Below are 9,506 nucleotides of genomic sequence, written 5' to 3' on the forward strand. Positions count from 1 at the left end.
AGTAATTGGTCTATTCAGATTTTCTATTTCTTCCTCAGTCCTGGTAAGTTGTATATTTCTAAGGATTTTTGCATCCCTTCTACATTGTCCAGTTCTAGTTCTTTAGGGTGTAGAGTTAGTGTGTTTATTTTAGTGATCTTAATGATCTTTAATGATCTTTCTTGCTTCTTCATGTAGGTGTTTATTGCTATGAACTTCCCTCTTAGAATTACTTTTGCTACATTCCAGAAGTTCTGGTATGTTGTGTTTCCACTTTTGTTTGTATCAAGAAACTTTTTAATTTGCCCTTTAAGTTCTTCTTTTATTCTTTGGTTGTTCAGAAGAATGTTGTTTAATTTCTCTGTGTTTGTGAATTTTCCAGTTTTATTCTTATTATTGATTACTAGTTTCATGCCACTGTAGTTAGAGAAGATACTTGGTATGATTTCCATCTTCTTGAATGTGTTAAGACTTGTTTTGTTGTCTATCATAAGGTCTATCTGAGAAAATTTTCCATGTGTTCTGGAGAAGGATTTTTATTCTGCTATTGTTGGATAGAATGTTCGTATATGTCAGTTAGATCGATTTGGTGTATGGTGTTGTTTATATCCATTACTATTGATTCTCTGGATGATCTATCCATTGTAGAAAGTAGGGTATTAAAGTTCCCAACTGTTACTGTGTTACTTTTCGTATCTCCTTTTAGTTCTGTTAGTTTTTGCTTTATATATTTAGATGCTCTGATATTAGGTGCTTAAATATTTATAATTCTTATAACTTCTTGATGTATTGACACTTTTTCACTTTATAATGACCTTCTTTGTCACTTTTTACCATTTTTACTTTAAAGTCGATTTTGTCTGATATAAGTATAGCTACCCCTGCTTTTGTGTGTGTGTGTGTGTGTGTGTGTGTATTTTGTTTTGTTTTGTTTTTGGTTACCATTTGCTTGAAATGTCTTTTTCCATCTCTTTACTCTCAATCTATGTGTTTCTTCAAGGCTGAACTGTGTCTGTTGTAGGCAGTATATTGTTGAATCTTGTGGTTCTTCTTTTTAAAAATCCATTAGCTATTCTCTTCTTTTAATTAGATAATTTTACACCCTAATGTTTAAAGTAATTCTTGATAGGTAAGGACTTATTATTGCTGTTTTGCTAATTATTTACTGATTATTTTGTAGGTCCTGGTTTTTTATCGTTCTGTCTTTTTTATATTTTGCTGTTTTGGTGTTTATATGCTTTGACTTCTTTATCATGGTTTTTTGTATAATTACTACAGGATTTTTCCTTGTGGTTCCTTTGAAACTTACAAAAAATTCCTTAAACTTACAATACCTTATTTTAAACTGATAATAACTTCAACATAATTTCCAAACTATACTTTTACTACTTCTCTCCCTCACATCTTAAGTTGTTTCTGTTATAATTTACATTTTTTATAGTATAACTACTAATATGTTATTGTCCTTATGGCTATTTATACTACTTTTTTCCTTTTGATTTTAAACTAGCCTTATAAGTGAATTATTCAATTCTATTACCATATTGCAGGATCTATGACTATATATTTACCATTACTGGTATCTTTTTATTGTTTTTATTTTATTATATATATTTTCATATTTTTAATATATTTTTATATATCTTTTTTATATTTTTATGATGTTAATTAGTGTTTGTTTAATTCCACTTAAAGAACTCCTTGTAGCAAGTCTGGTAATAATGAACTCCCTAACCTTTTGTTTGTTCAGGGAAGTTTTTCTCCCTGCTTTGTTTCTGAAGGACAGCTTTGCTGGATATAGAATTCTTAGTTAAGAGTTCTTTTCTTACAATATTTTGAATATGTCATCCCACTCTCTCCTGGCCTGAAAATTGTCTGTTGAGAAATCTGCCCATAATCTGAGGCTTCCCTTGTATACCCTTGTATATGACTACTACTCTCTTTTCTCTTGCTGCTCTTAAAAATCCTTTTTTTTTTTTTTTTTTTTTTTGGCCTTGGGTCTCATGGATCCATATCTCTCCCTAGTTTTAGGGAGATATCAGAGAGTATCTCAGATCAGAGAGATCTGAGATATCAGATCCATGTCTCTCCCTAGTTTTAGGAAATTTTTAGCTATTAATGCTTTAAATATGATTTATTTCCCTCTCATTTTTATTTCTCCTTCTGGAATTCCCATGATGTGAATATTGTTTCTTTTTCATTGTGCTCCACAATTCCCATAGGCCTTCTTCTCTCTTTTTTATTCTTTTTGCTGCTCTAATTGGGTAATTTCCAATGTCCTATCTTCTAAGTTGCTGATTTTTTTCTACCATATGTTTGACTCTACTTTTAAAGCTCTATTGAATCCTTCAGTTCAGTTTTCATATTTTTTCAGGTTTAGGATTTCTGGGTTTCTTTGTGTTTTTTTTTTTTTTTTTTTTAATGGTGTCTATTTCCTTGTCAAACTTCTCATTTTGTTCACACATTATTTTCTCAATTTCACTTTGTTATCTGTATTTTCTTGTAGTCCCTTAAACTTCCTTAAGGGGATTATTCTAAATTCTTTGTCTGATGGTTAATAGATCTCCATTTCTTTAAGGTCACTTTTTAGAGTTTTATTAGTTTCGTTTGGTGGTGTCATATTTACCTGACTTTTGTGATCCTTATATTGGGATCTATACATTTGAATAATTGGTCTCCTCTTCTGGTCTAAGCAGATTTGCTTTGGCAGGGACAGTTCTTCACCAGTTTGCTCAGTCTGGGTTTCCAGTTGTGTGTGCTGGTAATGTCTTTAGGAGATGAGTCCTCCTATCACAGTCTGTTTTTGGTCAAGGCAATGTTCAAGGTTAAGGATAAGGATAGGGGCTGTACCACTGGGCTGAGGATAGTCAGATAAGACTTCTGGCTTGAGTCTGTGAGTGAGTCTGTAGGACGAGCTCTATGGTTCTCTGATCAGGCTCACTATATGGGCCAGGGTACTGTATTCAGTAGTACATGGGGCTATGAATTAACTTCGCTGCCTTGGCAGGTCATCAGTTCAGTACTCAAGCACTGTACAGCTCATTGTTAGAAGATCCAAATCAGGCCAGGGTGTGCCCTGAATTCCCTGGTCAGGTGAAGCCACTGATTTTGCTTTGAAGATGAGGAAAACCCATGAACTGTGCTCTTTGTTCAGATACCATTATGTGTGTATGTATGTATGTGTATATGTATGACTTTTTAATGGGATATGCACTCTGGTTAGGTCCCATAACCAGAAAGGCTGAAGGCTTTATTAGAGATGAATGGGACTGTGAATTAGGGTTCCTGCCCAGGGACAGTGGGAGAAACATCTCTAAAGCTGGTAAAGCTCTTTGTTTGCTGTGTTAACTCAAGCTGACCTGTACCCCAAATGTCCTGACTGAACAGGGACACTGGCTTTGTTTTGCAAACTATTGGCTATGCCTGCCCACCTCTTGGCTCAAGTACCAGTGGGCTGCACATTTTCTTGTTCCATTGCAATAGGCCACTTGTAAGATTTTTTACAATATTCTCTCTCAATAAAGATATTTAAGAAGACACTACATGACTATTTGCAATGCTCAAATAATTCTTGCATTAGGCAGGATCTTCAAGAACTTTTCCAACTCTAAAAGTCTAAAACTAATAAGTGAACATCACAAATAAAAAGTCACACATATGAGATGATTATTCAAAAAAAACTACCCAATTTGAATTTGGGTAGAATTCAAAGACTAGAAAGAATCAGCTCTCCAAAGAATAACCTCCAACTTAGAGAGTAGTAGGGTTTTCCTACATGGGGACTGGATTTGGAATGTGATATCTACTTTATATTGGGGACTTTCTCCCATGTGAAGGCTTTATTAGAGTCCCCGAAGAGGCATCTGTAAATAAATCTTTGCTATGTCTTATTAAAGCCACTGGATTGCTCTTGTGTTTTTCCTCATGTTACTAAAAATTAAATTGATGTGTAGTTAAGTGGAAAGCAATCTAATTTGAAAGAAAGCAGTGATCTGATTCTAACTATGACTGTGGTTTGGATATGCTAAGTTACCTTTTTTGCTTAATTTCTCTGTGAATCCTAATTCTTACAGAAACATATTGTCTTATACTAGACTCAGAACATATCTCCAAGAGCAGAAGCTGTGGACAGGTGATTGGAAGTGATGATTGGGATTTAACCTATACATACAAGCTTTCATGTCTCCTTTCCAATTTGAGTTTGGTTTGTTTGGACTGCCTGATGAAAGAAAGCTACTTTGTAGTTGTTTAATAGGCTCAGGTTGGGAAGGCAAAGCTATTTGTACAATGGTGCAAACTTCTTTTCTCCTTCCTTCTGGAGCTTTTGCCAGCTCTAACTAAAAGGATAGGGTGAAGAAATGCTAGCAGGAGAAAATGCCTCAGAATTTTTGAGAAATGTTGATATTTGAAGGTATAGAACTACCTTCTGGCCTGAGGCAGTGACCAAACCTTAAGGAGATTTATTATCATATCTTCAGGATACATAGACAGGCACCCTCTAAATGGATTCATTCTTTTTTAAACCAGTGTTTCTGCTCTTGGTTCACTAGAAGTAAATGCAGTTATTAGCTCTTGCAAGGCAATTGGGAAAGATAAATACTGTAGCATGGAAAATAAAACAAATCTCCAGAAATATAATTCTTACCCCGGAAAATGGGATGATTTCATATTTCAACATGTGTATTATAAAGGTGCTTCATTATAATTTAAAGAATGAAGACATCAGAGGCTCCTGGGTGGCTCAGTCAGTTAAGCATCCAACTCTTGCTTTTGGCTCAAGTCATGATCTTAGGGTTGTGAAATCGAGCCCCGAGTTGGGCCTCACACTCAGGGTGGAGTCTGCTTGTCCTTCTCTCTCTCTGCCCCTCCCCCTACTCTCTCTCTCTCTCTCTCTCTCGTGTGAATACTCTCTCTCTAAAATAAATAAGTAAATAAAATCTTTTTTTTTTTTTTAAGAATGAAAATACCAAATAAATTGATTTATTTTAAATGGACTAAAGTTCTTTTGGAGAAGTGGGGAACAACTGTGACCCTGCAGATTCCATGTTGGAATGTTTAGCGTATATCCTTGGAAAGATTGTGGTGCCAAGGAAAATGCTCTTGGAAATCAGAATGCCTTATTTAGGACCAAGGGTGCAGCCACCTACCAGATGTATGCACCCAAAACAAACAAACGAACAAACAAAAAAAAAAACCTCACCATTTGGCTTCTTCATCTATTACATTAAGAAATCAGACATGATTTCTAAGATCCAGTTTCTAAATTCTATATTTTTAAAATTTTTTTGAGACTTCATCCTTTATATTGATGAAGCTGATGATTCTGTACTGTTAGTATACTGTATATAAATATATAATACTTAAGTTCCTTTAATATTCAGGAAATACTTGAGCATATACTTTTCCATATTTAAAAAAAACTTGTAAGTATCCTCACACAGTTTAATAATTTTTTTGAAAAAATGATACATTTCTGTCTTTGTGTTTCTTAACTAGATAAAAATGCTTCAATCTCAAGGGAGAAAATAGTTTTGTTATGAGATTTGAATATTGGAAGTAGAAAATAATCTTATACATGAATATATGAACAATTTAATGAATCCATTGTCTATCTGCCCAAGATCTTCCAAGTTATTTTATTGGCAGGAAAATGGCTAAGTGTTTGGAAAACAGTTTCATTGTGATAAGTATAATCAACACATTTCCTGTACTGTAGTTAGAGACCTGTTCATAAATAACATTAAAAGAAAAATAAAATGACATAATGTCTGGGAGAGAATTCTCTAATAGAAACAGACTCAAATCCATGGTTTGTGGTTTTGCAAGTATACAGTTCCTTCTAGGAGGTCCTCTTGACAGATTTGCCCTGATCATAGGAGTATATAGCTCTGCACAAAGGTGGGATCATTCCAGTGTGGTCTGTTTCATTCTGTTATCCTTGCTTGACCAAAGAGGGAGAAGCAAATTACCCAACCAACTCCAAACTGTACTACAAACTTACTAGCTCCTCCTTCTGGAACTTTTGCCAGGTCTGACTCACCCTTGAAGGCATAGGGTGAGAAACATTTTGAGGGTCTTTATTGACACCTTCAGTAATTCCCCCATGACACTGAGAGGCAAATGGGACTTTGTGGTGGGTCAGATGTCTCAGGAATAAGTATACTTGTCACTTCACATTAAATTCTATTCTGCAATCAATCCCAATTTTAAAGTTATTCGCTTTAAAAAATAATGGGGAACCAAGTTCTTCATTAATGGTATTCTATAATGGTCTTAATGTTGTATAATAAACAAAATAAACATGTGGACTGCTTCGGTGATCACTCTCTAAGTCAGAATAGTTGCAGTCTATATAGGAAATAGCAAAGTCAAACATTTTCAGCAATATATCTTAAACTTGTCAGCAAACTGTGAATAAGGACCATACTTCATTGTCAGTTGTGTGATAAATATTTAAGAGCTGGCTCTCTGGAGAATAGCTATGATTTTTGTAGTGTTTGCCCATGTCGGTGGTGTAAATATTTTCTCAAGGGCCAATTTCAAGCTACTAAGATTACTGTATATGGAATTAGGAAGAGCTGTGGCAAGGTCATTTCCCAGGAGCCAGGACTAGCAAGCTTTATCACAACACTGATTATACCTGTTACAAGAATGGAGAAAGAGGAAGAACAAGGAGGCAGAGTTAGGGCCACGGATTAATAAACAGGAAAAGGCATGTTTCCAGGTTCAGTCAGGCAAACCCAGCAATTTCACAGGCATCCCTGTCTACTTCAGGAAATTAAGAACAACCTTCTTTATAAAAATAGATTAAAATCAAGATGTAATTCTTTTTCCATAAGGCTTTTTACCACTGTTTTATAAATTGGATTCTTAAGAATTATGTGTTTTTCATCCAAAATTATGTAGTTAAAGTACTTCCCTGTAAGAAATTAGAAAGTAGTCTTGTGCTATTTGTCATTCCAAACAGGAGAAACCACAAGTGAATAGTGAGTGTCCTGCTGTTCGACTTCTGAATGAACACAATTCTGTAGATCTCAGCCAGTTCAGGTTCTTATAACTGTTCTGAAGAACAGAAATTTGGGAGCTAGGACTTTGCTCCTATAGACTGTGCAGTTTGATGTGGGTGCCTTTTGGGTTAATGTTTTAGCATCGTCAAACCCCCTTTCTTACTCTTGGTCCAAATTGAGCCTTATTTCTATGTGTGTGACCAAAGAGGAGCTAAAACTACTATCTTAGCATTTGACAGGAAAGACTCTGAAGATGAAGCTGATAATGGTGACTTAAGAGTCTTATTTATGAGAGTTTTTTTGAAGTGTTTTATGGTGTTTGCTGTAATCAAAAGACTTATAAACTCTTTTGGATTGCCGGTATTCCTTAAGTGTTTGCTTAAAATAGCTCTTCTTGAAGTTAAGGACCTTCTCCCCCCCACCCCCACCCCATTTGTGAGGGGGAATGAACCCTAAATGTTAGCTTCACAATTTTTAAAAAATATTTATTTGTTTATTTTGAGAGAGAGAGAGAAGGAGAGAAAGTGTGGGGAGCGGCAGAGGGAGAGAATCTTTCAAGCAGACTCCCTGCTGAGTGAGGAGCCTGAAGCGGGGCTAGATCCCACAACCCATGAGATCATGACCTGAGTGGAAACTGAGTCAGATGCTCAATCAGCTGTGCCACCCAGGTGCCCCTGCTTTACAGATCTTTTAAACACTTTTTCTTTTTCTCCTGTTTCCTTTCCTTCTTTCCCACTCTCTCCTTTCATCCTCCCCACCCTTCCTCCCTCTCAGCCCCTCCCTCACCTCTTTTCAGGGAGCATGAGAAGAATAAACCTAGAAAATGAATTGCAATTGAAATACAAATACAGGAAATTCCAGGACTAAGCTTCGTATGGCAAAGTTAACTTGGCTATCAGTGTGCTGCATTTTTTATTTTTCTGATGTGCTGACCACATTAGTATAAGGTAACCAGATGTCCTGCATTAGGCAAGACAGTATCTTAGATTTCAGGTTTTTTTTTTTTCCCCCTCGTGACAGTATTTCTGCAGGAGCATTCCTACCAGGGCTGCTCTGCTGAGTGGCTTATTTTGATTGCAGCAATGCTAAAAGCCTCCCTAAGATAAAATTGTCTTCTGGAGTCTCTGAATGTGGACATTTGCTCTGAGATAAACTGCAAAGTCTCAAGAAGCAGCATCAGAGAACTAAATCCTTCACTAGTAAGATCTCTTCATCTAATAGATAGATTACCACTTATTGCCATCTAGCAGAGAACATGGTCCATAACAAAGGACCAGGAATTTTTTTTTCTAGAAGAAGGAAATAAAAAAAGATGTTTTTCTTGAGCGTGTCAGGGCAAACAGCAATGGGAGGCAGAAGAAAAGAGAGGCTAGATACAGGGAGAAGTAATTACCTAAAGAAGGGTGAGGAAAGTAGCAAAAGGGAGAGACTACCTGGGCACACTTGACTTTTCTGATTGCCCCATGGTTCTCAGAAACCTCTGCTCTTACCCCAATTCCCTGATCTTTCTATTCTTCACCCTTCCCTTTCTTCAAAATTCATTTGCTTTTGCTACTCAGGATAAGATTTATTTGCTAATCCTTGGGACATTTATTTCTCTAATTTCTATAACTAAGGAGAAAAGCCCATCCACCTGACTTGATTCATTCTCCATTCTCTGATGATGCTCACTTACTAATTTGGCACATCCTTCCTAAGACAGATCCTTTAACCCAGAACACTCCTAACCTGCAGTGAGCATGTATCCCACATCTATTCTAGGAATCTCTAAATCTGAAATCACATCTAAACATAGGGTGACTTTATGCTAGTGATAGAACTCTAGGTTTAAATTTGTGCCATCACATAGTCAAATCCTCTGGATTTGACATAGTGTTTGGTCAAATCCTCTGGAACGTGCAAGTCATCTGGGAGCATTTGTAGTCTGACCACCTGTCATTATCTACCACCCCTAAACTTGTGCTCCCAACATCACAGTTAATCACCAAACAATGTCACATGCTAATCTTCTGTCTCTGCACAAACTATTCCTGGATTACTGAGATGTACTCTCCCAGTGTCTTTTCTTCCGTTTGAAATATGTGTGCTTTTCATAGTGAGGAAGATAAAATACAGTTTTTATTTTAGAACCTAAGTATGCTAAATATTATTTAGTAAAGCAAGTGGATAAGAATAGGTAGAAAATTTTTGAAAAAGAATAGTAATGGAACAGTAGTAAGAGAGAGCCTAGTATTAACCATATTATCAGATGTTAATAATGAAAAATCAATAAATTAAGTTCAATTAATTAAATTTTATAAAGGCTTAGAGAGGTAGATCTAAATATACAGAACCATATAATGATATGATATATCATTATCATAATGATCATAGAAATAGAGTCTCAATCATGAAACATTCTTCCTAAGTATGTTCTAAAATAAATTCTATTTATATTACAATTTCACAGTTGGTTTTTTTTTTTTTTCATGGAAATTGACAAGCCAAATATGATAGGGAAAAATGTTCAAGAATTGACAT

Source organism: Mustela nivalis, assembly GCF_964662115.1.
Source record: "Mustela nivalis genome assembly, chromosome: 7".
NCBI lineage: Eukaryota > Metazoa > Chordata > Mammalia > Carnivora > Mustelidae > Mustela > Mustela nivalis.